The following is a 14,808-nucleotide window of genomic DNA, read 5'->3' on the forward strand; positions in this document are numbered from 1 at the left end:
AAGGTGTATTATTATCCTCAATTTACAGATAAGGAAACAGAGGCAGACAGAGGTTAAGTTACTTGCCCAGGGTCACATAAATAGTGTCAGGGTCTGGATTTGAACTCAGGTCTTCCTGATCTCAGCACCGCACCATCTTGGAATTCATGATCTAATGGGTTATAACAGACACAATTATAATACAAAATGATATATAAGTAGATGTGCAGATAGTACTAGGTAGCCTAGTACCATGCAAGGTCCAAGGTAGGGAAGCTTTGTTACTAACAGGACATGAGAAGTATGGAATTCATGGAGGAGACGGCATTTGAACTGTCGCTTGAGTGGTGGGGAGAGATTCAATGGGCAAAATAAGGGGAAGAATACAAGCACAGACCAGGTGGAGCCAAGGCACCAAGTCAGGACAGCATGAGGCTAGAAGTGATGAGTAGACCAGTTGGGATGAATTGCAGCACACATGGAAGGAGGCAAATATAAGAGAGAAAAAGGAAGGGTAATGTCCACTTGTAGAGGGCTTCAAATGCCAGGCTAAGATGCTTGGACTTTGTTCATTCAGTAAATAATAGGGAACCGATGAAATTTTTTGCATGTATCATAATCAGATTTATACATAAAGAAGATTAATTTGGCAGAAATATCAGGGGTGGATTGATTGGTGTGGCTAGTGAATACAGGTGGGACTTGTTAGGAAGCTGTCATGCTGTCCAGACTGGTAACAATTTGGGATTACAATTAAGGATGCGCTGTTCAAGACAGCAAAGGAATGAGAGCTACAAGAGCCAAACCCGATACTCACATACCAACAAGCAAAAAGCATCTGGGTGGGCCATCAGTCCCTGCAGGCTGCTTGGACCCAAACTGGTGGTCTGCTCTTTCTCTCACTTCTCTTCTCCATGCCTGCCCAGCACCAGACATTGTAAAATACTCTCATGGCTTCTTACTTAGACATTTCCAGTCTCTTTGTTTTTGCCTAAAATAGAGGCTTAAGGTTAGCTAGAAATAAAAAATATTAAATTGGGGTAGTGAGGCAAAGCTAATTCTTTTAACTGGATGTGGCTGACTAAATTCCCTGAGAGAAAGAAGGTAGGAAGCAGAGGGGTTCGTACATTAAATCATCAAAGAAAAAACACAAAGAAAAGCCTAGGAAGGATTTTGCTCCACCCTCTTGTCTAGAAGGGTTATTTAGTCTGTTAGTCATGTCCAACTCTTGTGCACCCTACTTAGGGTTTGTTTGTTTTTTTTTTGGCAAAGACACTGGAGTGGTTTCTCCAGTTCATTTTACTGATGAAGAAACTGAAGTTAGTAGGGTTAAGTGACTTTCCCAGGGTGACACAGTTAGTAAGAGTCTGAGGTCAGATTTGAACTCAGGAAGATGAGTCTTCCTGATTCCAGGCCCAGCACTCTATCACTGCTCTACCTAGGTGCAGGGAGCAAATAAGAATTTGAGTACAGGCTAAGTCTACCACCATCAATGTTAAAAGTAGAAGAGACTATATGCCAATGAGAGGGTACTAGACTTGGAGTCAGAAAAATCTGGGTTCAGATACCACCTGGGATATTAGTTGTGTGACCCTGGGCAAGTCATTTCTGTGTCTCAGTTTGCAAATCTGTGAAATGAGAGGGTTGGATTCAATGATCAATAAGGTTCCTTCCAGCTCTAATTATTGTGATCCTTTAAGTGAACTAAGATAGTAGTGTTGGGATCATTGAAACAAGGAACTGATTTGAGAGATTTCAGAAGTCAAATCAATAGCATTTGAGGGTCAGTTTGATGTCACCTCAAAGGAAGGCATATAGGAAAAAAGACATGGAAGACAAAAGCAACATCCCTGATGTGGAAAATTTGGTAAATGGCAGTGCCACCCACAGAAATCGACAAGTCAAAAGGCAAAGCAGGTTTTGGGGAAAGGATAAGTTCTATTTTTGATATGTTGAGCTTGAGTCAATAGTGGGGATATCTGGACAGTTTGGGGGGGACAGCTGGGTGGTATAATGCATAGAGCATTGGGACCTAGAGCCAGGAAGCCCCATTTTCCTGAATTCAAATCTGGTCTCAGACACCTACTAGTTGTGTGGCCCTGGGCAAGTCACTTAACCCTTTTGGCCTCAGTTTCCTCATCTGTAAAATGGACAGCCAAGTTACCCATGACATTGAAGGTAGACTTTGTGGCTGGATAGAGCTGGACTGACAAAATATAAAGTTTACTCACAGAGTTTCTTCAGAAGTCACAGCTGTTCTGAGCTGGCTTCTGTCAGCTATTCCTTCTGCAGAATGGAAGACTGGAAACCATGGAGGGTGGAGAAGGCAGTGACCATGCCTATGTGGATAAGGTAACCTCCATGAGCCTCAGTGGCTTCATCTATAAAATGGGGAGAATACTTCCCCTACCCATTTCACAGGATAATTTTAAGGAAAGCACATTGTGGACTTCAAGGCTCCACATAAATGTCAGTTATGAGGTCTAAAACCTGGATGAAACCTCTGTAGAACCATCTATGTCCATCTCCCTCTGCTCTTCAGCCTTCCTCCATTTTTCCTTAATTAGCTATATGGTATAAAGCCTATAGGTGGTGGTAACTATGTCCTGTGTGTAGACCACTGAAAAATTCTCTCTTTGGAAGCTGGGAGATGTTTTCTCAAAATAATTTCTTCTCAGTTTCTCAGGCTCTTTGAAATTTTCTTGACTGCTGTGAGGGGGAGAGGAAAGGACCCAGGAATTCAGGTGCCATTTATATTCCTTGAATCCATTTTCATGGAAATCCTAAATTGATTTTTCTCTCTACTTGTTCTGTTCACATATAAGATCTGATAACATGCATTTCACCAACTCTTCTACTGATGAAGTTGGATAGATGTCTAAGTTCTTCACTTGCAAGATTTTTTTAAAAGCTTGAATTCTTAACCAGGCATAAGTATTTCTCTCTCTGGATGGTGCCCTCTCCCACTTTGGTCCAGTGCCTGGAAGATAGGAGGTGCTTAATAAAAGCTTGTTGTTTACTCTGTGCTGTTGATATTTTTATAATTCCACTATACTTTTAACTTTTTTAAAAAACTTTCCTTTAGTACAATAGTTCCACCACTGTCTCCTTAGCAGCCAACTAAACCAGTGAAAGCAGGAGTCCTCAAGCCCCTCTCATTAGATCATCCATCTTACTTTGAAGTTTCCCTTTCTAGAATTTCAGCTTCTTTTTGAAAAATGATTTTTCTAGAATGGACTCATGAAGTCCTTTTGAAGAACATTCCCCGTGAATCCTATTTTCCTTGTCTAAACATTCACCTTTTTTTTTTTTAACAGTTTTACTAATTTTTATTTTTGCATAGTTTCAGAAAAGCTGTAGACAAACCTTGGTAAAAGGAGTTTCCTCATCCAGGAATTCCCAATATCAGTGAAATCACAGGCCCACTCCCTATCCTAATCCTCATTTATCATGTCTTACTTAGACCATTTTGTTGATGTCTTAGAATAGGTTCCATATGCCCTTCTTAGTGTCTGGGGAGTGAAAACTCAGAATGTGTCCTAGAATTTGGTGTCAGTTTTGACTGTCGGCTTCTCCCTTCCCCCTTCATTGCTGCTGTCAATCAGCAGCAGGCCCTTTTAGGAATCTTTCAACCCCCACCTACCTTCAGTCCTTTTTTTTTTCCCACCTCTGGGCCCCTGCTCCCAGCCAATGGGAGTCAGGACTCACCTTTTGAAAAGAATGCTTCAATGGGGGCAGCTAGGTGGCACAATGAATAGAATGCTGGCCCTGGAGTCAGAAGGACCTGAGTTCAAATACAGCCTCAGACACTTGACACTTGCTAGCTGTGTGACCTTGGGCAAGTCCCTTAACCCCAAGTTCCTTGCCTTCTTTAAAAAAAAAAAGAATGCTTCAGTGGCAGATGTGTATATATCTCACAAACATCTCAGTCTTTTTTGGCTGTACTTACTTATTCCTCAGTTTGCAAAGTAAATAGTTTGAACCAGAAGGCTGACATAGCCTTTGAGAACCCAGAGTAATCTCCATGCCACTATGAGACACTAAATTATTTGTTATTAAAAGTATAAATTATTAATTTATTTAATGTTAATTTGATATTAAATTTATAAATTATTTATTATTTTTTAAAAATACAGGATTGGAGGACTTCATTTAGTTGGCATGAAGCAGGCTAGATGGCTCAGTGGACACAGTGCCAAGCCTGGAGTCAGGAAGGCCCAAGTTCAATCACTCACTAGCTATGTGACCCTAGGGAAGTCACTTAACCTCTGATTTCTGTAATCCTCTGGAGAAGGAAATGGCAAACCACTCCAGTATCTTTTTTTTTGCCAAGAAAATCCCATATGGGGTCACAAAGAGTCAGACACAACTAAATAATTTCGAACCATTTAACTGATTACACTCTTTAGCTTGTTGTGTACCTTGATAGCAGTGATTTAATTGGTTTAATTCACATTCTATTAGTTTATTGCTGGTCATATGATATATGATCAAAAATCTTTTTTAAAAAAGGATTTTACAAATCATTTTCTCTCCATATTCTTTGAGAGAATATTTGTAAGGCACTTAGCACAGTGGCTGACACATAGTAGTATTCTTAATATTTGTTACCTCCTCTCCCTCCCTCTGTCTTCTAGATTTCTGACCTCCCCCTTCAAGATTATTTCATTTTCTGACTCCTAAAAATTTCAATGTGAGAACAGCAAGAAAATACATTGTACTATATATAGACGAGTGACGTGACAGGATTAATGACATCATTCAAGTATAACTCTGGAGGGCAGTTGAGTTTTTATGTACCTTTATCTCTAACCTTTATGTACCTCTAATCTCTAACAAATACTTTTTTAAAAAATGCTCATCTCAACCTCTGTAACACCTGAGTCTTCCACAAGAAATTTTTTTAATGCTTTTTTCCCTTTTTAATTTGATATTTCTAAACCTAGGTTCCTTGCAGAAGCACTTTTTGTTGTGTTTTTAAGTCATTTTGTAATGATTTAAGTCTATTGTAATAACAGCAACAAACATTTATACAGCATGATAAAGTCTGTGAAGCATTTTACATATTTTTTTCTCTTTGGAGCCTTATCTTGTGGTAGGTGATATAGGTATTATTATCCCTATTTTACAGATGAGGAAACTGAGGCTGAAAAAGGCTAAGTGACACAGGCTATTCGATGTTAAAGGCAGGAATTAAACCCAGATTTTTCATCCTATCCCTCTAGACTGCCCTACCTTTCTTGGGATTCACATTAATCGTCAATTCTGATACTTTTGTTTTAGATCTTGATTGGTACATTGTTGTTGTTATTTGTTGGCATAGGAAGGAAAGAAGGGAGAATAGGGAGAGAATGTAAGAAAAAGGGAAAGTTACCTTTTTATTTTAACATTGAGGGTCTATATTTCATATTCCCAGATGTGACCATTCTATAATCAAAAGCAGAGAAGATGAATTACCTTAATTTTTATCTATTTGTTGCCAAGCTATCAATCACCTTGGTATCTAGGCTCCGAGGCAAATATAAGACACTAAACACAAAGATATGGGGAAAAAATCTTGTCTCTAGTCCCCTCACCTCCAGCGCCATATTTGATTGTCCAGTCAGCCATATCATAAATCCCCTCTCATAAGAGGGCAATACCTTTATAGGAAAAGATTAGTATTCCAAATGATCCTTGAATTCTAGAGCTAAACAAAATCTATGATCTCTAATTCTGTCCTCCCCCACATTCCCTTTAACCCCTTCTGCACAATCCCAGAAAGAGATGGAGAAAGGAAAACTATAGTTTTGAAATGGACAGCTACATGGAAGTGAATAGAGCACTGGGCTTGGAATGAGGAAGACTCATATTTCCTGAATTGAAATCTGGCATCAGACACTGTGTGATCCTGGGCAAGTTACTTAACTCTCTTTACCTTCATTTCTCATCTGTAAAATGAACTAAAGAAGGAAATGGAAAATCACTCCAATATCTTTGCTAAAAAAAAAAAACAAACCTAATGGGATCACAGAGTTAGATACAACCGAATGACAACAGGTTTTGAAACATTACAATTATATCTCATAAGACTAGAAAGAAGTCTGAAGGTTTACGTGCTTTACATTTGTAAAAAATGCCATCAAGGATCCTTTGCTTCTATTTTGTAGTTTAGAGTCAGAGAACCTGAGTTCTGATCCAGCTCTGCCTGACCTTGAACATGTTATTTCTCTTCGAGCCTCATTTTCATCATGTAACATGTAGAAGTTCTGAGGTTCTTTCCAGCTATAAATCTGAGATCCTATAAGACATCTAAAGTTGAGGTGTCTAGATCACTGCCCTTTAAAAATGTAAAACATGGGCAAAAGTACTGTTCTAGCAATATAATTTTTATATTCATACAATCAGTCATTTTTGTGCATCTCTAAAAGTAAAAATCTTCAAAATAATGATATTATATAAAATTATTAAATGGTGATGGTATAATTTTAACATAAAACTGAATAGTATTCATTCTCCAAAGTTCTAATGATTTGTGGTTACTGAAATTCTAGGGAGCTTTACCTTTTCAATTTCCATTTCTAATGGATTTATGCTCTCACTGGGGTGGATGGATTCTCCCTCCAACTATGCAGCCCCATATCTTCATCCATATCCACCCTCACTTAAATTATCTCTCTACATACTTAATTTCCTATATTACAGAGTTATCAGTGGACTACTCAAGCTAATCAGAAATTATCCCTCACTCTCACAACCTACCTACCCCATATTTAATAGAAGGGAGTAGTAGTAATAGTAGTAGTAGGAGGTAGTAATAGTAGTAATTATAGTAGTAATAGTAGTAGTAAATATGCATTTTTATAAGAAACCCAGTATTTAAACAAATTCAAAATAAGGACAAAAGAAGAAATCTTAAAAACTAAAGGAGAAATAAATAATAAATGTATAAACTGTACAAATGATCAAACTAAAAATGTAGTTCTTTGTAAAGAATTTTAAATGTAAATTTTAAATTTAAGTTTTAAAAATTGACCAATCTTAACCAATTTGATTAAAAAGAAGAGGGGAGAAAATCAAAATAACAACAAAATAAAGTGAAATCATAAAAAAATTAGAAGATATGAAAAGAATTATCAGAACTTCCTATGTCCCCAAAATAAAATAAAATAAAACTGAGAACACAAAAGAGATTAAGGGTTATATTCAAATATACAAAATACCTAAACTAAAAGACAGCCAAAAAAGAACTCAATCCAATTCAGAAAAAGAAATTAAATTACTTGTAAAGGAACTACCAAAATAAAACAAAAACCTCTGGCCCCTGATGAATCTAATGGAGAATTCTATCAAGCTTTTAAAGAAGGAAAACTATAGAGCAACATCATTAATAAATGTGGAATCAAAAAATCTTAATGAAGTCCTATAAAATAGACTACATCAACTTATCCAAGGAATCATTCATTATGACCAAGTTGGATTTATACCAAAGCCATAAGGATGATTGAACATTAGGAATATAGTATAATTAATCATTAAAAATAAAAACATCCCAAAACCACATGATTATCATAATAGATATAGAAAAGGCCTGACAATGTACAGCACCCACTTATACTTTAAAAAACACGGGGGGGGGACCTCTATAAAATAATAGCATAGCAGTACCTTTTTTAATGTCATGAAGAATATCTAAAAACAAAAGCAAGCATCATATGCATTGGGGACACACAAGAAGCTTTTCCAATAAATATTGGAATATATCAAGAATATAGTTCTAGAAATTCTAGCAATAGCAGTAAGACAAGAAGAGATTAAAAATGTAAAAATAAGCAAAGATAAGACAAAATTATATATGTTTACTGATGACATACTTGGAAAATCCTAGAAAATCAGCAAAGAAACTAATTAATACAATTACATTTTAATTATAAATTTAGTAGTATTGTCATTTTTATTATATTTCATTCCTAGTTATGAACACTGACTATTACTCCAAATATTTAAATTATTCTTTTTTTCTTTATCAGCACCTTCTATGCATAATTATATGCCTCAAAAAAATTAATAAACCCACAAAAATCAACAGCATTTTTATAAAATAACAAAATCCAAAAAGCAATACTAAGGAAATGAAATAAAAAATAATTTTAAAATATTTGGAAGTCAGTCTCCCAAGCACACTCAATGCTTATATAGATTCAATTACAAAATGCTCTTTGGAGAAATAAAGAACAATTTGAATAGGTCAGGGAATATTGAGTGCTTATAATTGGACAATAAAATATAATGAAAATGACAGTACTACCAAAATTAATTTATATTTCAAATGCTATGCCATTCAAACTTCCAGAAGCACACTTTACAGAATTTGACTAAATAATAACAAAAAAAATTGGAGGAACAAATGATTTAGAATATCAAGTAAAATAATGGAAAAAAAAAAAAGAAATAAAGAAGGAATAGCACTTCCAGACCTTAAACTCCATTATGAAGCAACAATCATCAAAGCCATTTTGTTTTGTTTAAAAAAGAGAGAAAAGTAGATTAATTGAATGGATTAGACAAAGGAGAACCAGAATAATGGAATTCAGTAACCAAGTGTTCAGTAAACCAAGAAAACATGAATTACCTAGGAAAGAACTCTCTATTTGCTAAGAACTGCTGGGAAAACTGGAAATTGGTCTGGCAGAAATTAGGCTTAGACCAACACCTTACACCAAATTCCATAATAGGTTCAAAATGCATATGCAACTTGAATATGAGAGACCATGCTATAAAAACATTAAAAAAGAAGCAGATCATCTGCTATCATAAGAGGATGAATGCTTAACCAAATTGACAAAGATGACAAAAGACAAGAATAGGCAATTTTGGAGGGGTTGTAGAAAGATAGGCACTCTAACGCATACTTAGTGGAATTGTAAATTAGTACAACCATTCTGGAAAAAAATATTGGAATCTTGAAAATACAGTAGCTAAAAATATTCATTTTCTTTTGATCCACTACTATGCACATACTCCAAGGAAGTCACAGGTCTTTTTTTTAAACGCCCTACATATATCAAAATATTTGTAGTGACAGTTTTTGTGGTAGAAAAGAATTGAAAACAAAGTATTGCCCATTGATAGAGGAAAAGCAGAATAAATTGTGGTTACATGAATGTAATAGAATACTGCTGTGCTGTAAGAATACAGGGAAACATAGAAAGTGTGACATGAACTAAAAGTAAGCAGAGGGAAGAAAACAATACATACAATGACTGTAACAATGGAAATTGAAAGAACAACCACCACAAAACAATTGAAAATGAATATTGCAAAAATACAAAGAACAAGCTTATCCCCAAAGAAATCATATGAGAAGATACCTCCCCCAGACACTCCACTTTGCAAAAGTGAGGGGCAAATAGAGCAGAGCATTGCAAATAATTTCAGGTTTTTGGGGGGATGTATTCAGTTTTATTTTTTTTTCTCTTCATATTAAGATAATTTCTTATGACATGGCACTGTGGATGGGGAGGAAAAGGAATTTGGGGCAAATTTAGGTGATGTCAAAAAAGATATCAATAAAAATTTATTTTAAAAAAATATAGGTCTTTATTTCAGGGACAAACTTGGAGACATTAAAAAATAATTTGCAAGCCCTCAGAAGGCTTTAAAATTGTGTTTTACTCTACCAAATCCAATGGTTGTTTTGTTTTATTGTCGGCAAACCCAGTGGAATCTTGTATGCCCAAATCTTTCAGCATCTGTCTTATGAGAACCTGCCTCTTCTTTTCTTTAACCTCATCAAGGATGCCTTTGATGTATGTATAGGTTATTCTCATAGAGCATTTATATTGATCAGAAAGTAGACAAATGATCCTCCAATACCCTCAAAGTTGTGCCACTTCCAGCATGGACCTCCTCTTTATACTCGATCTCATACAATCTTTAACCATCTTTATTTTCCTCGGTACAATTACGACCTCCTCAGAAGCACATTTGGGACCATGACGCTAAGAGTTCAGATGTGATGGATCTAGTTGCTAATTGTGAAAAGAGGTTCTTTTTAGCAATCTTTACAGATCTTTTCCACCTTTTATCTGTGTGTTATCTTTTTAGTTTCCTTCTTAAATGACTTTACATAGTCAGAACTCTCACCAAATTTTCTTTCAGCTTCTTTTCCCCTTCATTGCTTTTCCCTGTTTTAAGAATTGATATGATTTACAATCTTCTAACATCCTTCTCCATAAGATTTTACAAGCAATCTTTTATTCTAAACTAGTGTTTTCCTTGGCTTCCATCTACCTCTGCTTGGCAAGTTGGTCAAATATTTGATGTTTAAGGAGGTTTTTACACTCGTTTAGTCTCCTTGTTGTAGCAGCAACTTACACTGAATAAATTTCTATATAAAATTGTTATAATCTGTATCAACATACTTTCTTCAATCTATTACCCAATCTGGGGGATCAGTGATTTGTTTAAAGTGGGTCAGATTGGAAATGTTTTTATTTGTGTCCTATATCTTTTCTCATTTTAAATATTTCTTCTAGCTTTTCATTAAATTTCAAGTTTTGCTCTAATGAATTTGTAGTCTGACAGTAAGTAGACAACTAATTAAGGAATGACTCTAACATCAGTAATGAGTCATTTCCTGTCTATTAAAATATGATCAGTTTCATTTTTTGTGCTGTCATTCAGCATTCTCCATGCCCAATGTCTTCTTCTGTAAATACTTTTCTTGAGTACTACAATGTGAGATAACCAGATGTCTCATAAAATGGCATTTCTTGTGCACAAAAGAAGCAACTCCTTTATTTGCTTCCTCTTCAAGGAGAACCTTCCATTTGTGGGCAATTTTCTTTGGTCTTCTGGTTTCATTTAGGGAGAGAATGTTGAATGATATGTTTCATTTCTTTCAATAGCATGTCCATCCTTTGACCACTGGTCTTACTCTGAGAGTACCAACAACTGAGTTTATAGACATTTTGAAAATATGGTGCAGTGGATGAATCACCAGGCCTAGAGTCAGGAAGACTTGAGTTCAAATCTGACCTCAGACACTTACTAACTGTGTGATTTACTGTGTGGCAAATCGCTTAACCTTCTTTGCCTCGGTTTCTTCATCTATAAAATGAGCTGGAGATGGGAATGACAAACCACTCCATTATCTTTGCCAAGAAAACCCCAAATGGAGTCACAGAGTCAGACACAACCGAAAAAGAAATACGTGATTCTTGGTGCCCATTTCCACCATTGTATTACCTTACTAAAGAAGTGAAAGGAGCATGAACAGGACTGGAAGGACATTTTATATTTTTCTTTGTTTCTAGAGGGCAACTAGGTGGCACAGTGGAGAGAGAGCCAGACCTAGAATCTGGAAGACTCCTCTTCCTGAGTTCAAATCCACCCTCAAATATTTACTACCTGTATGACCCTGGACAAGTCACTTCACCCTGTTGGCCTCAGTTTCCTCATCTGTACAAAGAGTTGGAGGAGGAAACAGCAAATCACTCCAATATCAAAAACAACCAAACAACGTGTCCAAAAATTTCATCACCAAGTGGCTGTTTTCAGAAGTCCCCGCTCTGAGCTTCTTTATATGACTAACTCCTTAAAACCAAGAGCATGATTAGGAAATGAACCATTTTCCCCTTTGGCTAGTTTTGATGAAAGCTTTCCAACTTAAACATCGAATTTGAACATTTCTTCCATTCAAAGCATGTGCCCATCATAAACTGATTTCTGTTTGCAGTATTTCAGCTGTACTATTTATAACCTAGCTAAACAATGCCAACTAGAGGCAGAAAAAGGTGTGTATTTCATATGCAAATTCCTAGCAATAATTTCTACAATTACGCTTCGTTGCTTACACTATTATGTTCAATACCAGCATTTTTTAAAAAAAATCAAAACTGGGTCTATGCGAAGAAGAAAATTGTACTAAAAATTGCATTTCTGTATTCTTTAGAGATTTTTTATTGCATTTATAAAAACATCTGTGACTTAAGTGATAATAACCCTAGCTTTTAAAAATAGATATATGTACAAAATGTGGTTTTCATTACCTAGTACAGGACCTGCTGAGATGAGGAAACCCACGGTGTGATATATCCCAACTGGGCCTTCTCCTTCTAGTTTGTCCTCATTCTAATTCTCTCTGAATTCTCCTTAATAGCTGGAATTTGTGTAGCACTCTAAGGTTTGGAGAGTACTTACTGTACATCTCTCATTTGATCTTCGCAATAATCCTGGGAGATAGGTGCTACTATCCCTCTTTTACAAACTAAGGCACAGTGTGGTTAAATGGCTTGTTTCAGAGGTCACACAGTTGGTAAGTGCTGGAAGCAGGATTTGAATTCAGGCCTTCATGATTCCAAGTCCAATCCCCTATCCACAAGAGGCAGCTGGTCCTGTAGTGGACAGAGCTGATTGAGTGGAGGAGGGCCTGGAGTTAGGAAGATCTGAGTTCAAATATGGTCTCTGACATTTGTTGGCTTTGTGACCTTGGGCATGTCACTTAACCTCTGTCTCTCAGCTGCACATTCCTTAGTTCATATCTGCCTTTAGACACCTACTAGTGGTGTGACCCTGGGTAAGTCACTTAATGTTGTTTGCCTCAGTTTCCTCATCTATAAAATGAGATAGAGAAGGAAATGGCAAATGACTCTAGTATCTTTGCCAAGAAAACCCCAAATTGGGTCACAAAGAGTTAGCTGAGATTGAACAACAATATGAGAGAATTCCCTTCCTTCTCTCACACTGTGCTACCTAGTCTTTTTTTTTTTTTTTTGCTTTTTGGAGGGCAATTGGGATTAAGTGACTTGCCCAGGGTCACATGGCTAGTTTTTGTGTTAAGTGTCTGAGGCCACATTTGAACTCAGGTCCTCCTGAGTCTAGGGCTGGTGCTCTATTCACTGCATCGCCTAGCCACCCCATGTGCTACCTAGTCTTTCTCCGCCTTTTACTGTAACATTAGGCTTTTAAAGTTTCAGAGACTGAGAGAGAGAGTTTTGAGATCAGTGAGTCCAAGGTAAATGGACTTGACCAAGAATGGGCTCCTGCCAAACCTCCTACATTAAACCTTCCACCTCCAGGGCCTCCCTCCCCTTCTCCATACTCTTTAGTCCCACAAATTAGCAAAGGGAAAGAATTTTCCCAGGTAGACAAATGATCAGATAGCACTTGCTAGGCTTGGACCTCTTCTAATTTGTTACAGTTGTGTGATTGCTTTGCCTCTCCAGATCAATTGTGAACTTCCTTGAGGTTTGGGAACCCAGTTTATGAGGCCCTTAACTTGAAAGCCTGCACGATGGAAAGAAAGGGTGCTTATGTCGATTAAACCTAGGAATTACAAATAAAAGAGCGATAGGAAAGGAGCAGTGGAATTAAGAAAATTAATTTTAAAAAATAAGATTTTGTAGGTGGTTTAAAGGAAAAAGACAAATTGCAGCAAGAAAGTAGTGAAAGCCATGTCAGAGTGGGAAAAGGTGAATTTCCCTTGAGGGAAAATTAAAAGGGTTAATGAGGAATGTAGTATATGCCCAGAGAATACTCACCTCAATTGTTGGTTGATTATCATAAATTAATATTTATTAAGTGCCCTCTGAATGTCTGGCACCTTAGTAGACACTATTTTTTGCCCTATAGATCTAGAGCACTGGTGATATTTTCTGATTTAAAAGCAATTATGAGTAAACAGCCTTCATTAATGCAAAGTTAACTTTGGAACACACAAAGAGAGAATTTCAAAATTGAAGGATTTCATCTAAATAATAACTCAGCCATACTGAACATATATGTGGCATGGAACTTAAGTTAGCCTCTTCATGAGAATATTGGTATATAGCAAGATTAGAAATACTTTTAGGTTAATGAAATTCATTTACCCATAATTCTTGCATTATCTTCCCTTCCCTAAATAAGGCATAGGCTTGCTAGTAGAATTTAGAGCAGAAAGTACATTTAGAGATCTAGTCCACTGATGAGAAAATTGGGGCCCATTCAGGCTCATGGCTGCTGACCCCAAATACAGGGCTTTTTCCCCTACTTCAGTCTGTCTGCTTCAGGTGTCCTATTCAATTCATTTCAATAATTTAACAAGCATTATTAAGCTTTTACTTGAGAGGTATCTGGTATAGTGGGGCAGCTAGGTGTTACAGTGGATAGAGTGACAGGCCTGGAGTTAGGAGGACCTGAATTCAAATTTCAGTTCAGACATTTACTAACTATGTGAGCCTGGACAAGTCACTTAACGCTGTTTACCTCAGTTTTCTCATCTGTAAAATGAGCTAGAGAAGGAAATGGCAAAACACCCCAGTATCTTTGCCAAGAAAACCCCAAATGTGGTCAAGGAGAGTCGGACAAGACTGAAATATGACATTTCCTATTCTGGGTCCAGTATTCTATATAATGTGCCACCTCACTGCCCCTGGTGTGAAATATAAAATGCCTAATCGGCAGTCCCACAAACTCTTTTATGTCCTAATGGTGTTTAGGTATCATCTTCTTGGCATATTAAAACAGTATTTATAAGGTACTGAATCCTGCTTTAAGTTTTTTTTTTTTTGTCAGATGCATGATGATCAGTCCTTTATGTTTAGGATTTCTTTTCTGTGTAGGAATAAACTGCCCACCCCATACTTTATTCACATTATACATTTAGTATCTTTCTTACTCTTTTGGGGGGAGACTCTCGTCATAAGTTATAGCCAAGGGTGGGAAACCTGTGGCCTCGAGGCCACACATAGCCTTCTTGGTCCTTGTGTGGCCTTTTGACTGAGTCCAAATTTGACAGAACAAATCCTTTTATTAAGGAGATTTGTTCTGTGAAGTTTGGATTCAGGCATGGGGCCGTACTTGAGG

This window comes from Petaurus breviceps, unplaced genomic scaffold (assembly GCF_028583685.1).
Source record: "Petaurus breviceps papuanus isolate PSGF00001 unplaced genomic scaffold, PetGlider_PUasm1.0 90977, whole genome shotgun sequence".
In the NCBI taxonomy this organism is placed as follows: Eukaryota; Metazoa; Chordata; class Mammalia; order Diprotodontia; family Petauridae; genus Petaurus; species Petaurus breviceps.